The sequence below is a fragment of the Anabrus simplex genome, chromosome 5 (genome assembly GCF_040414725.1).
Source record: "Anabrus simplex isolate iqAnaSimp1 chromosome 5, ASM4041472v1, whole genome shotgun sequence".
In the NCBI taxonomy this organism is placed as follows: Eukaryota; Metazoa; Arthropoda; class Insecta; order Orthoptera; family Tettigoniidae; genus Anabrus; species Anabrus simplex.
The window spans coordinates 107,915,120-107,931,579 of NC_090269.1; the positions used below are offsets into that span (position 1 = coordinate 107,915,120).

Below are 16,460 nucleotides of genomic sequence, written 5' to 3' on the forward strand. Positions count from 1 at the left end.
GTGCTCGTCCAGCCTTTCATGACACACATCAATCGATTTACCTAACTGTTTTTCTATTTCACTAGTTGTCTTCTTCAATGTAGCCATGCCTTCAGTTAAAGTTTGCAGCAGTTTATAAATGTCCCCAACTGATGGTTTCGACGCAAGTGACTGCGCTTCTTCTCGTATGCTCCTACGCTGCTGTGAGTTGCACTGGTCAGACCTCCGTGTCTGACCCTAGGACTTCAAAAATTCCTCATCTTGATCGTTCAGGTTCACACAGATACTGTGAAATAAACCGCTACAGGTGTTACACTCAATTTTAGATGCTATGTCCTGCCTAGGTACCGCTTTCCCACACTTCGCACAGGTACTCAATCTATTCCTTAATATAATATTAACCGATAGGCAAGTGATGTGATGTGAGTAGTGTGTTGTGACCCCGGTACCACACGTTCAAGTTACCTTGAATCGATATATCGAATCGAAACCAAAGCAATATATTATAACCTTCCAATGTATGTCAGGATGAGATTGGTGAACACATTGGAAGTTTATGTCGAGAAATAATGTCAATGAAATCTTATGTTCGGTTATCACACCTCCAGATGAATTAGAAGGCAGTTGATTTGTCTAATTACGTGAACGGCATCGCTGAATTGAAGATATCAGCGGATTGATAACAAGCTCTAAACCCCGTGGTATCTCGGAAATGTTGGTAGACAGTTAAACATTGTAAAACATAGGGCAGGATTAAATAAATAATACGCACTCCTCAAGTAAAGTTTCCGAAATGCATGAACGGCAGTATATCTGTGACAGAATGTTACTGAGGGCCATGAAATGTGTAAAATAATAAATTTATATGAGAGGGCCATACCTTGTACATCTAGTCTCGCACGATCCGACGATCGAGATGAAGAAGAGAAACTGTCGATTACTAACCTAAATACGAGGCGGCAATTATTAAATAAGTTCCTTTGCTAGTACAACTGATTTGTACGAGATCGTCTTGCATTATGTGTCAAATGTTTCCAATTGTCAAGAACATATGGGAGCTAGAAGCTGAGAAGAATTCTGAAAAGCAAACCGTTTGCAATTATTATGTTGTGGTAGAATCTGTTTTGTCTCTGAAGAAGTTGACACTCTCAATCTGCATCTCAGAAAGATCGGAAGCAAGAATTCATAGGGAAAAGATTGTATTGAAAGGAAATATTAGAGAGATATTGGCATATTATAAACATATAATATTGTAAAACAAGATATCTTGTTATTGAATGAAAAAGGCAAGTGTATCATTTGAACTGTAAAAATTGTATTAAGGCGTATAACCTTGTTCTAACTGATATCTGAGTTTCAGGTAATATGGAACCGTCAGCAATTAATTGTTCAGATGAAATGAATGCACGTATCAACATGAACAACTAAAATAGAGGGACCTCAAAGGATCTGACCAGAAATGTGATGGACAATACTTGATAATGTTATTGAGTGAGAGCTGAACTCGGAAGGTGACACCGTCGTGGAGCAACAATCCAGGATGAGTACTTGAATATATTATATATTCCGCCACGTAATTGCTTATTGTAGATGTAGAGTAGTATTCATTTTAATGTCGATTTGACATGTATAATTTTAACTTGAAAGCGACCGTTATTTGTTGGACATTGCGTTGTAATACTTATGATCGTTACGTCTAGTGTGGTGAGCCAGACTACGTTGTGATAATATGCGATGGTTGTGTAAGGTTTCCTTAATGTTTGCTAGCAAGGTTTTACGAAAGATTTTCGGCATGGATGTTATTGGTACCGTAATGGTGTTATGGTATTGAACGCTAATTTAACTTGTAGCTCAGAATATCTCGGAGGAGCTCGGTACTTTGCAACGTGCGATTCTGTGGTCTTCAAAATGTTATGTGCTTGTATGGAAATACAGTGTTTTTGATAATAGAAGTGTGATACTATTGTGGTGATATGGAGTTAATGCGGCAACGTATTTAGTAATTTTACGTAATTGCCTGAATAGATTGTTCTTTAGTATTGTGAATTCGCTGTGCATGACGAGTTGTGCGATGTAATAAGGTGTTAGTTTCGGTAGGATCTTTGAAAGTATTTACGTGGATAGAGAGATGTGATGATTATAGACGTGTCATTAGGATTGCGAATTTTATGATGATGTTATGTGAAGGTCCTGATGATGGTATTGACGGTAGGAATTATGTTGGTCATGCGTGAATTTTGATGTTGTCGTGATGAATAATTTATTTAGGTACGAGGCCGTATTTTAGAATAATGTTATAGGATGTTGCACTCACGAACACTAGTAGTTGGTCGTCACATTTATCCTATTTAAATACAAGATTGACCAGAGCGCACGATATTAAAGGGATGTTTAGGATCTTCGCAAGATAATCGGTAACGTAAAGATATTGAGGTCATGTCGTAAAGGAAATATGATCTTCTATGGTAAGTAAATCATTTCTTTGCTAGTTGGATTTTGTAGATCATTTGAGTTGACGCCTAGTGCTAATGTAGTATTCCAGGTCAAACGTCGCAGTGGTATCCGGAGGCGCAGAATCAACGTAGTTAGACAAGGTTATTGTAGACGTTGCAATGTCTTTTGATATCTTTTATCTAGGTGCAGTCACCGAGGAATGTACGGGAAGATCGAGTCTGACTTTTAAATGCATGATTTTGATGGATGTCATATTATGTTACGACCCTGTGTCTTTCAAACATTTCTATTGCATTTATGGTGATTTTATGAAGTTAGAATAACGGTATTTTTCAAGTTGCTAGATAGACAGATACCGACATATAATGCGGTGATTTTTAAAAGAGAAATGACGGAATATTGTGAGATATTTGGGTAGAAAGTAGCATTCTGAAGTGGAAGATTCTTTAATTCCCAGTGATTTATTTTGATAATGCAAGGTCGATAACTGATCATTCACTGTAAGCCTTCAGCAGAGGGATACTTTATCTCTTTTGTTTTTCGATTGACGATGTTATAACTTATTTGTAACAAGAGCTTGAAGTTAGGTGTTTATTTTCAATCTAACATAATATTTTCCTTTCTATATCCGTTTGTGTTGCCGATAATTTGCTCTTAATGTAATTGATACTTCTGAAGTTATTTTTAAAGCCATTAAACGGAAAATCCTTCCATAAATAAAACATTTTACGGAGTTCTCATTTAAAGTAGCGTAGGTACACTAGGTTAGTTATTTAATTTAAGATATGATTAAATGATGGTCAATGTATCTTAACGAATATGCCAATATTCTCGATCTCTTAATACTCTATTGCGGAATATTCATGTAATTTAGGCAGAAATGATGATTACATTCTACGTTAAAAACCACGATGATAACAGTCCACTTAACTAACCTGTGACCCAACTCGTCGGACTTGCACGTCCCTTGAGTGGAGCCTTCATGGATCTCCGACTGCATTGCTTCGCCGCGGCCTAACCCAACACTGAGATACAGAATTAAGATTTACAAAATGGTCACAGGGATTGCTGTCAGGGCACAATATAAAAGTGCCGTGACCCTTCAAAAGCACATTAAACTACCTTGATGCCTTTGTTTACATACACTTGGCCTAACCCTGACAATACTTATAAAAATGTAACTCTTAGAGAAGGATTAGTTCCAATATTTATAATTCCATAGCATCCATAACACTTACAGAATCTGTGGATCCGGGTTCTAATCACTAAACTTACATTATTTTTATAAAATAACTCACATTTACCGCAGCACTATTCACACACAAACGTAGCCAACAATTAGATTTATACTGTGCAGAGCTAAGCACAATAGAGGGCCATGAGCCATAATTTCACAAGTAAAGGCATTATCTATCTATCTATCTATCTATCTATCTATCTATCTAATCTTATCTAGAATAAAATACTCCCATCCACTATTTCCAGTTTATGTATTGTTACATTAAACATTAGGCCTATTAACTATTTATATTTATTTATTATACATGCCTGTAACAGACAACTTGAAAAAAATAACACAAAGATAAGGAATATATTTAATTAAGGTCACGGTCGCTTCCTTCCCATTCCTACTATCCCTTCGTTCCCTTCGTCGCCATGTGATCATGAAATACTGCGGATAAACTGATCCTTTTGCGTGGGAATGCCGTATTATATTTACAAATAAACGAAGACCTCTACCCATTTTAAAAATTAACTTACTGACAGATGAAATAAATAAATAAATAAATAAATAAATAAATAAATAAATAAATAAATAAATAAATAAATAAATAAATAAATAAATAAATAAATAAATAAATAAATAAATAAATAAATAAATAAATAAATAAATAAATAAATAAATAAATAAAATAAAAAATAAATAAATAAATAAATAAATAAATAATAAATGCTTTACGCCCCACTAACTACTTTGATGGTTTTAGGAGACGCCGAGGTGCCAGAATGTATTCTCGCAGGAGTTCTTTTATGTGCCAGTGAATCTACCGACACGAGGGTGACGTATTTGAGCACCATCAAATACCACCGGACTGAGCCAGGATCGAAACAGCCAAGCTGGGGTCAGAAGGCCAGCGCCTCAACCGTCTGAGCCACTCAGCCCGGTAACCCGAGAAATATTTTATTAATTTACAATTAAATTACTTTTTCAACGAGTAATCAGTAAAATTACAATTAAAATTACTTTACAGAACTCTAATCTTAAAGAAATCATGGGGAAATGGCATGGGGCTATAACAATACCAAAGATTGCGAGATAAATATATTATCCATTTTGTGTGCTTTCGAGCATGGAGACATTAAGTGGCTATCATCACTAGATGAGCTTAGAACTTCCGAAATTATCTTTTCCAATCCTTTTTAATTTAGTAATTGAATTCCGGCATTACAAATAACACGTCATTTACTTTAAAAACATTGGTTCATAAAATTCACATCGTTAAGCTTCAAACTCTTTGGAGGAATACATCTTTGCTTTTACTGAAAAACGCCCTACAAGAAGGAATATCTGTGTTTAATTTTAAGAATATCGTTGTGATAAGTATGGCATTTCTGGAAGTACTGGAGAGGTAAAGAAGTACCTCATCCGGACTTGGTGGAGTACAAATCTACTTCATCAATTTTTTCTTCTATGCTTCAGTGCGATGTATATCAATTACTATGAAGTAACCATTACTAGAATGCAATGATTACAATTTTATTTCAAGAAGTAGGCCTAAATTACTAGTAAAATTAGTTTTTGCAAAAAGTAACGATTGTAAGTAAAAATGACTAAGAATGTAATCCGATTATTTTCACTCAGTTACCTCGTAACTATGTATGTATATATGTGTGTATGTTCTGTATGTATGTATGTATGAGTACATAATGTTATTAAACAAAAGGGATATGCCATTTGCAAGCTCTGTTATTTGGCATCAACTTCATTTCACCGTACCGTTTTTAGTACGCCTATTGTTTTCTAATCTTCTGCTTCTAATCGGATCTCGTCGTCCTATATTTATTGTTATATATGTTTGATGATCAAGGGGACCTTTCTTATTTTTCCATAACAAACCACAGCAAATTTGTTGCGAGTGATTCGCGGCCAAAAGGCAGATGATACTGAAAATATCCTGTCATGTGTAAATGAGCCACGCATGTACTACTGCAGATTACGCTCATCTTGTTATAGTTTGTGCGAATGAACCCCAGTGTTATCTACTCGTACACACTCTTGTATGATGCTATATTGGAGTTTGTACCTCGGCTCTGAATAGCTATATTTTGACATTTATTTCTGAATCATGAATTTGATCCTAGCTTTTAAATTTAATATTAATGAAACGAGTCATATTCTCTGGTGTAAGTGGCTTGGAACATCGTGGTCAGGAACCACATGCAATGAGAATTTGTGAACTATTTCTGATAGCTGGTGTGGTAGTGGTGAGTGTACATGTGTTTGGAAACTAGATAAGTTTCTGTAAAATAATCATGGCCTCTATGGTGTGATGCGTACTCTCTTCACAAACTTGAATAGACGGGTCAGCTACGCTCAGCCACCGCCCCCCTCTGGAAATTACCCGGCACTCATCTTATTCTTCCTGGCCTTTTGTAATTTATTGAGTTCGGCAATGAATGTGGATCGGGCTCAGTTTTAAGGCCGTACATAATTCCAGACGCCAACCCTATGTCGAGGTATGTATCCACTACCTCTTCTTTCTGCAAATGTTAATAGTGTGAATATGAAGATGAACATCTAGTTTCCGAGCCAGAGGAAATGACAATACACAGTTAAAATCCTCGGCCGATCCGGGAATGAAACCCGACCCCTATTAGTCGAAAGCCATTAAGCTGACCATTCAGCTAAGGGGCAGGACTACCTGGTAGTCATACAAGTCGGTATTTTGTCACCGGAGTTCAACCCCGTAACGTGTGTTATTTATATACATGGTTACTGACAATTTCGATGAATACCATCAGAAGACAAACCAACCATGAGATACAAACACATTTCCATTATTGCCCTTGAAAATAGTCACCATGTGTTACAAAACACGTTTGGAACGTCCATACAGTTTCTAGAAACTGTCAGCAAAAGGCTCTGTAGGAATCGATCGCAGAAAGACTGCCACGTCCGCGATCAACAAGTTTTTGACGTTGGACTTCAGTAGAGGACTCGTTTAGGGTCGAGGGAATTTGGTAAGCGCTATTGAAACTTAGGTTTCTGATCGACCTGTTTGCACCAGGTTTCATCTCCCGTGACGATGTTAGCTTAATGGGTTGATCTTAGTCATACATGGTAATGAAATCTCCAGAAGCTCCCATCCGACCAAAACCATTATTGATCGCCGACGTGGCAGCCATCCAAGATTGTATGAGAGCCATTCTTTTAACGGGGCCTTTGTTGACAGTTTTTAGGAGCTGTATGGACGTTTGAATTCGTGTGTTGTGTCAGATGACTATTATTTTGAAGGGCAATAAAGGACATTTGTTTGTATCTTCTTCGATTCCTGAAAATATTCACTGAACTTTCCAGACACACCATGTATCATTCATAATCACTAACTTCAAGATGGGATCACCAAGTTGAATAAGTACGATAAACCAAACTCTGTGTCGAGCAACTGTATCTCAGGGAGTCTTCATTATGTGGGATTTCTGAAATTAAAAGTCATGTTCTTTTGATTCGGAGTCCACATATTCGGTAGAGACGTAAGTCCGTTCGTCTTCAGCCTGGGGAGTTTACAACCCGCTGTGCAGCGTCGATGGAGCAGTTGCTGCATCACTCCTTCAGATACGTACCAGACTGTCGGTGACCTCGGTAGCATCTACTGCAGTTCGCGTACATGCATGCACAGTATTGAAAAGGTGGGAGGGAGTGAAGGGGTAGTATTGAAGGCCACTCCAGTACCTAAAAGAAGGGGAAGGGAGTGAATGGGTTGTGCTGCAGACACAGTGAGTGTATTGCTATACATCCATCACTGTGCCCATTTCAATAATAACAGTCTTGTAGTGGGCTGTTTACCTGCAGTAATGCGATAGAGCGAGGAAGTAGCTAGAGCAAAAGTGTTTCACAGACTCAAGGGAAGAATTGTGCTGTTTACCGTACAGATGCGGTAACCGATCGGACATGCCAAAAATTGTTTTCTAGGTTTCGATCTGGAATTCGTTCCTTAACATAGAGAAAATTTTAACATAAACACAGGTGTCCTTGCACTGTACTGGCTACGAGTTACGTCGGCAACTTGTCCGTCCACGCCGTTAATTGGGCATGCATACCTTCCAGGCGTTCTACATGGTGATACGAACGGACTTTTCTCCCCACCAGATGAAACTAGCGGTGACTCCTTGACTGAACGCTCAGCACCGAGGCATTCGGTTCGGGAATTTTAATTGCGTTTGATTACTTATTCTGGTACGGTCACTGGGCGTTTGTGTTTGTCAAAACACTCTCCTCTTCATATTCATACAACACACCACACTGCCAATCACTACAGAAACACGCAATACAAGTTATATCCCTCCATATAGGCTTGGCGTCAGGAAGGGTCTCCGGGCGTAAAACAGGGTCAAATCCACATATGTGACACAGTTTACGCTCGCGGCCCCACAGGAAGAAGAAGAATATGATAATGAAACTGGCGGTCCTGTGGCTATAATCACGATACAAATCTACACAAATAAATAAAATTGAAGTGTTTGTTTGTAACGTCAAAATAACAGCATGTTACTAAGTTTGTATTAAAGTATATACGATACTAATAACTAAAAATCAATTTTTTGTCTGTCTGCCTGTCTGTCTGTTCCGGCTAATCTCCGAAACGGTTGGGGCGATTTTGACGGGAGTTGGTATAAGGTATTTTGGTATAAGGAGTTAACTTAGACTCTTCTAAATTTTCTAAACAATTAGAGACGGGGGTTGGGGGGGGGGCGACGGGGGGTATAAAAGTAATAGACGAAATATCGAATTTGTCGTACAGGGACGAGACAAAGCTCATTTTAAGCCCCTTGACGCAAAGAACAAAACTCGGTATGGGCCCAAAAACCATGTTTTAAGTCCCTAAAACCAACAGTTATGGAGATATTGGCACAACACTGCCCCTGCTCTAGGAATCCGATAAAGAAACAACCAGCCGTAACCATACCATCGTCAGCTCAAGGATTGTACAGCAGCGAGATTTGCCATCCAAAATGGGTGCACATTTGTAATAGTTACGATATGTCGGACCAAACAAGTACATTCAATAATATTTATATTTGTGGTACTGTCTAGCAGCAGTATACTTACACTATTATTTCAAACATGACAAGTAATTATTTCTACGCACTTAAGTACACCAGTGATATAAATATCAATTGAAGTCACACCGAAAATACGAGTAATTAAAGCTAGTTTCTGATAACCCGTACGAAGAACGGGTACCACTGCTAGTAGTCACATAAAAATCAGTATCTAAGCTAGCTTGCCTGCGAGCCTTTACTAACAACTTCAGGTTTAATAGACATTTCTATAGTTCCGATAATATGCGGACGTCATTTGAATTCAAGATCAGTTCATTCTTTATTGGATAAATACTCGAAAAGCCACACGTATTGAGCGTTAAAGAGTTGATCATAGCGGTAAATAATTAGATATCTCGTGCCGTTGTAATTTTATCAGTTGCTGAAATGAGCCAATCAGATCTCTTCAAATGGGCTATGCGTGGCGGTGTTGCCAAATCTGCACCTGGATTAGAACCAGATTGAGAGCAACAATCAAAGAAAAACTTCGCCAGGGAAGGGATTTGAACACGGACCTCGGAGCTGACAGGATCGCGCCACGACAAATACGCTACAGCGACATCGGCTGAAGCCAGCGGTGTGTTTGTGTTTGATGCTGATTTCTCGGCATCGGTAGCTGCAAGGTGATCGGTCATTTACGGAAATGTTCGTTAAGTAGCCATGTGGCATGAGTACAGTGAACTTGGACTCGCATTGCAACGCACCCTTCTTCGATTGGTGCTCTCAGGCCGGTCTTAAGCCATTTGCAAATTCATCAACGCCGCCTTCCAAAACCCATTTTAGTTCGATCACGAAGCAGTCTGATTGGCTAACTTCAGCATCTGATAACATGACAACGGCGCGAGACATCTATTTTTTCAAATTTTTATTATTATTATTATTATTATTATTATTATTATTATTATTATTGTGTGATTTCCGTAGCCCACAGAGGTTTAAGAAGCGTGAGGGTTGAATGGGTGGACAATAAATTAACCAGAGCGTAACTTAACACTACAAATTTTGAAATTTTATTTCTTTCCCCTTTTTAAAAATTTAAAATTGATAAGTAGAAAATCTAAATAAAAAAACAACTCCAAAAATAACAATGACTTAAAGTCCAAAAATCAGGTACTAAACTTGAGAGAATTACAAATACTAATTTACGCAGAAAAGAGCTGAATTACTCTTGGCAGTTACAAGATTTGCAAGAGCACGATTTCCTCCTATCCTTTACACTGCAGAGGTGTTGTAACCAAGGTTGAAGTTTACAGAACACAACTTTATTTGCTTCACTTTATGATATTTACACAAATAACTGAAATTTATTTTGAAGCAAAAGGGAATATTGAATCTTGAGAAAAGTCTGTCTTTATACAATATGTACAGGTTTGCAGTCTTTATATACACTTCTATCTTGAAAAGATAGTCTTTGTGAATTGACACGTTGATAGTCGAGAACTATCTGGCACACGAACATAAATGTTCATGAGAGTCCTTGTTTGTTGAAGTGACTGAATTCCTAAAAAGCAAGTTCAATTGATTGAAGAAATTCCACCTAGCGAAACTAAGGGAGCTTGCATAAGTTAGGGAATGAAAATGGCTTGTAAAAGAATTACGGAACATAGGCAGCGGAAACAGGTAAGGGAGCGGTGACCAGAGGTGAAACCTCGTACTGCCAGAGATTCAGTCCACCTGGTCGAAGCACATTTTCAAGAGGAGTAGCCTCCGTGCTCGACGTAGGGTGTATTCTGGAGCTGGACACCGGGGCAAGTGGGCAAGTGAGCTGGCAGGGAGCTCCTATTTATAGTACACTCGATGGTCAGGCACGCGCACTGAGGGCTGCGCGTCGAAGCTAGCAGAATGATACACAGGCGCGCGTGCAGCTGGCTGGCGGAGCGAGAAGGGAGCGCCGGACATACAACACCCTCCCCTCCTAAATGCGCCGGTACGGCGTGAAACGGCGGCGGCGCTGGCGGCGACTGCGATGCTGGGGCGGAGCTGCTGATGTCTCGGTTGTATTGTCCGGAGCTGGAACTGGGCGGAGTGGCGCTGTCTCGTCCTGAAAGGAACCCATTGTTATTAAATGATCTAAAGCTCTTTCAGCAATAGATTTATCAGGTTTAGCAATAGCATCAATGGCTGGACAGGGGCGGTAGCGCAGACGTATCTGATCTTGATGGCGGCAGATACGTTTCTCCGTAGTCTGTATCTCGTAGAGACGATGACCCAAAGATCTGCAGATGACTCCAGGTATCCAGAGTGGGTTGGATTTGAATGTCCTGGTGTAGACCTTGTCATTGATGGAGAACTTCGTTGGTGAGGTCTTATGCTGGGCCGGAAGAGGCTGTAACAGAGAAAGTAAAGTTCTGTGAGGCCGTCCATGGAGCTTCTGTGCAGGAGTGATATTATCAGCGCCTGGTAGAGTTCTGTAGTTGTTTAAGAGTTGGAGCAAGGCTTGGTCTTTGGTTAAGCCTGAAGAGACAGCTTTCTTCATACTTCTTTTAAATGTTTGTACGAAGCGTTCAGCTTCACCATTAGATTGAGGGTGAAAAGGTGGTGCTAGGATATGACGAATGCCATTATGTGTACAAAAGTTCTGAAAAGCAGTAGCTGTAAATTGAGGTCCGTTGTCCGAAATGAGTACTTGCGGTAAACCTTCTGTAGTAAAGATTTTCTGGAGAGCACGAATGGTAGCTTCGGTTGTAGTAGTCGAATGCATATCCACTACATATGGAAAGTTTGACAGTGAATCGATGACTATTAACCACATGGAATTGAGGAAAGGGCCTGCGAAATCGATGTGAACTCGTTCCCATGGAGTAGTAGCAGGAGGCCATGAAGCAAGATCAGAAGACGGGGCGTTCTGATTCGTTTGACATTGCTCACAATGACGTATTAGCTTTTCGATGGCGGCATCAATACCGGGCCAGTAGCAGTGTTGACGGGCGAGTTGCTTTGTTCTGGAGATACCCCAATGGCTTTGGTGTAATAATTCGAGAACTTGTTTCTGTAGGCTAAGTGGGATAACCACTCGGAAGATGGTGCCTGCTTCTAGTAGTACAACTCCGGCACGAGTCGTGAGACGATGCTGCATACGATGATAAGGTGCCAGGTGGGCAGGAAGTGTGCTCTGAAGAGGCCAACCGTTGCGGATGTAAGTACGTACAGTAGCAAGTGTACTGTCCTTATCCGTAGCTTTAGCTATGCAGGTAGCATCAATAGGAAAACTGGATACAGTATCTTCAAGTTCTATGTCCAACTGAAGACATTCAGATTCCTGAGAATCGAAGGCAGTATCAGGACCAACGGGTAAGCGGGAGAGGGCATCAGCATTACAATGCTGGGATGTGGCTCGATATACAATCTGATAGGAATAATCAGAAAGGAACATGGACCATCTTTGAAGCTTTCTGAGGGAATTCTCTGGGATCTTATTACCAGGATGGAATAAGTGTACGAGAGGCTTATGATCGGTAATGATCAGGAAATGGTTGCCATAAAGATATTCATTGAAACGGCGAATACCAAAGATGATGGCTAAAGCTTCTTTCTCTATCTGTGAGTATCGACGTTGATGGTCATTAAGTGTTTTCGAAGCGAAGGCGATGGGGCGTTCTTGTCCATGACGATCCTTCTGGGAGAGAACTGCACCGACACCGTAGTCTGAAGCGTCAGTAGCTAGCGTGATGATCTTGTCGGGCTGAAAATGAGTGAGTTGTATAGCTTGAATTAAGGCGTTGTTGATTGTTTTCCATGCCTGTTGGCATTGCGGAGTCCACTGAAACTTAACACCTTTTTTACGTAGAGCGTTTAATGGAGCTGCCACTGTAGCGAAGCGTGGAATGAACTTATTATAATAGTTCGCTTTGCCTATGAAGGACTGAAGCTGCTTGAGGTTCTGAGGTGCTGGCATGTTTACTATCGCGGAGACATTCTGCATACTAGGACGAATTCCATTCTTATCAAGTATATGTCCGAGGTAGTGAACTTGAGGCTGAAAGAAGGTACATTTAGCGAGATTCGCTCGTAGGCCATTGTCTTTCAATTTCTGGAGAAGAAGGCGGAGATTGGTTAGATGTTCCTGATGATCTTTTCCAGTAACAATAATATCATCCAGGTAGTTAGCACAACCGGGAATGGAGGCGGTGAGTTGAGCCAAATAGAGCTGAAAAATAGCTGCTGAGGATGAAACACCAAATGGGAGCCGCTGGAGCTGGAGCAGTCCTAGAGGAGTGTTGAGTGTGAGAAATTTCTTAGATTCTTCGTCTAAAAGTAGCTGGAGATATGCTTCTTTAAGATCAACTCGAGAGAAGAATTGTCCACCAGAGAGACGACGGAATAAGTCTTCTGGACGTGGAATAGGAAAGATGTCGGTTTCGAGTTGTGCGTTGACTGTAGATCGAAAATCGCCACAAAGTCGAACATTACCATCAGGTTTCTTGATTACCACGAGTGGAGTAGCCCATTGACTAGAAGTAACTGGTACTACAATTCCAGTTTGTATCCATCTGTCTAATTCTTTCGTGACCTGGTCTTGAAGTGCTAGGGGTACTGGACGTGCTTTGAGGAAGCGAGGCTTAGCTCCGGATTTCAGCTGTATGTGAGCTGTATAGTCTTTTGCTGTTCCGAGCTGAGAGTCGAAGACTTCAGGAAACTGCGCTAGGAGAGCGGTAACGTCAGAAGTAGGATGCAATGTAGATACGACGTTAATGTTGTCATGTATCTGGAAACCAAATAAGTTAAATAGATCCATGCCCATAATGTTGGATGCAGTGTAGTTGTTAACTACGAGAAGAGGAATGGCCTTCTGAATTCCTTTATAACTAGCCTGAAGCTTAATTTGACCTTTGATGTCAATTTTCTTCTTGTTAAATGTCACGAGCTGGATGTCAGCTGGAGAGCATGAAGGTGAACCTAAGTCGTGGTAGGTAGTCAGGTTAATAATAGAGACAGGTGATCCAGTGTCTAATTGAAAATCGACAGATCGATCAGAGAATGAGAGAGGAATGATGATTTTGTGAGAATCCTTTGTGGGAAGAATAAGATTGATCTGATCAACTTCCATGTCTTGGCGGGGCTGTATATGCTTCCGGCGCGCTGCAGTAGTCTTAGCAGGGCGGAGCGAACTTTGACAGACAGTCTGAATGTGTCCAAGTTTATTACATCGTTGACAAGTAGCTTTGAAAAAACGACAGTCACGACGTTCATGATGCTTGAAACAACCTCGGCAGGAAGGCAGGAGTTTCGAGGTGCTTTTAGAATTGGGCTTCCGTGTAGCATTACGAGAGGGAACCTGGCGAGAATGCTTGGTGGAGAGCGCCTTATCCGTACGGTTCACTGTAGCAGAGGACTTGCGGGCCTGAGGCGAGACTTGTGCAACTTCGTGTGGAGAAGCTATGGCTGCGGCAGTCTTGGTAGTAAGCTCATAAACCGTAGCAATACGCTGGACGTCTTCTAAAGAAGGGTTACTCTGCTTGACAGCGTCAAAACGTATTTTGTCTTCAGGAGTATGTAAAATTATCATGTCCCGAATGAGAGAATCAGTGTAGGATGAACCACAACCGTCCTTGGAGCAGATGAACTGGCAGGGTTTAGCTAGACCACGCAATTCAGTTATCCATTCAGTATGCGTCTGATGGGGTTGCTTTCTGCTCTGAAAAAATTTATAGCGAGCAGCCACTATGTGAGGAGCTTTGGCATAGTGTTCCGTGAGACGGGCTAAGAGCTGCGTGAAGGGTACCTCAGATAAGTGTTCTTCTGGACTTAATTTACGTAGTAAGTCACACGTAGCATTGCCAACCGAACTAAGAAATAGTGCGCGGCGGCGTTGATCATCTGTGACAGAATGGCAGATGAAATGCTGTTGCAAGCGGGCTAAATAAACTGACCAGTCTTCCTTAGCCGGATCAAAAGCAGAGAACGGAGGAATAGCTGATGGCTGTGTAGAGACAGAAATAGCTTGAATAGCCTGAATTAATGCTGCCTGTTGTTGTTGCATAAACTGTTGTTGTTGCTGCTGTAAGGCTTGGAAGACCGTAGCGAGTTGTTCCGCAGTAGCCATTGCGAGATGCGTGCAAGAAATAGTAAGGTAAGCTGTGTGTCAGAACTGGTTGGAGTGTCGTTGTTGTTTAGCACGTCGCCGTAGAGTTGACAACTGGGCCCGTTGAATTGTAGTGTGTTGCTTTTTTACCTCGTCGCCATAGAGTTGGCGACTGGGGCCGATGAATTGTATTTTGGTGCTTTTTTACCTCGTCGCCATAGAGTTGTGTTGTAACCAAGGTTGAAGTTTACAGAACACAACTTTATTTGCTTCACTTTATGATATTTACACAAATAACTGAAATTTATTTTGAAGCAAAAGGGAATATTGAATCTTGAGAAAAGTCTGTCTTTATACAATATGTACAGGTTTGCAGTCTTTATATACACTTCTATCTTGAAAAGATAGTCTTTGTGAATTGACACGTTGATAGTCGAGAACTATCTGGCACACTAACATAAATGTTCATGAGAGTCCTTGTTTGTTGAAGTGACTGAATTCCTAAAAAGCAAGTTCAATTGATTGAAAAAATTCCACCTAGCGAAACTAAGGGAGCTTGCATAAGTTAGGGAATGAAAATGGCTTGTAAAAGAATTACGGAACATAGGCAGCGGAAACAGGTAAGGGAGCGGTGACCAGAGGTGAAACCTCGTACTGCCAGAGATTCAGTCCACCTGGTCGAAGCACATTTTCAAGAGGAGTAGCCTCCGTGCTCGACGTAGGGTGTATTCTGGAGCTGGACACCGGGGCAAGTGGGCAAGTGAGCTGGCAGGGAGCTCCTATTTATAGTACACTCGATGGTCAGGCACGCGCACTGAGGGCTGCGCGTCGAAGCTAGCAGAATGATACACAGGCGCGCGTGCAGCTGGCTGGCGGAGCGAGAAGGGAGCGCCGGACATACAACAAGAGGAGTCTGCGTTCCAACTATATCATCCTCCAGCCACTTAGAGGCATCAGTTTCTAACTGCGCACTTATAACCTGTCGGCTGTCCTTAATTAAAGTATTTACACATCGTTGCCCTGATGTGGGCTTATTTGTTGCTCGACAGTTTGTGACACACTGTTTCTCAAGGGAACTAACACCAGAAATAATTACCAAATAAACAGGGGCATGACTGCTCATAATACATGGCCTTAATGTAAAAAGAAATGGTTGGTTTGAACCGGGCATAAACAAAATGCAAGGAGGCGAAACACTTGCACTCATAGAAGTACTTAAAACCCAAAGTGGGCTTATGGCCCAAAGATACGGAGCCTAAGCCTATTCTACACCGGGGTGATTAAATGAGAAACATTAATTACCAAACAGGTGTTAAGAATTTTAAAGGTTTAGAAACTTTAGTCACCCCATGCCAAAGTTGAATGGGATACAACAGAGGGTAATCACTCTTTGTTCCCTTACATTGCATATTTCCCAGTATGGAACAGAATAGAGTCTTCAGCCTCGCCAAAAATTCTACATTTAAAACCACCAACTTTATAAATTTACATGAAATAAAAGAGATTGAAACCTTCCCCTCAAGCTATCCGCAGGATCTATCACATGTTTATATGCAAATTCTGCCATTATCTTGCGTTGCTGGGCCTTCCGAACGCCGCTCGCGGCCCCTACCTCCCTTAGGACCCGCCGCACACAATTAACTGGAGCACACAAGACAATACGGCCACAAAGCGCCAAATT

General features: G+C 40.8%; 1 protein-coding gene across 1 annotated transcript in view; it reads right to left on the reverse strand.

The window, feature by feature from the left end:
• LOC136873813 (uncharacterized) overlaps positions 1-16,460 on the reverse strand; it is a 902,018-nt gene that overhangs the window by 55,229 nt on the left and 830,329 nt on the right. The window lies entirely within an intron of this gene.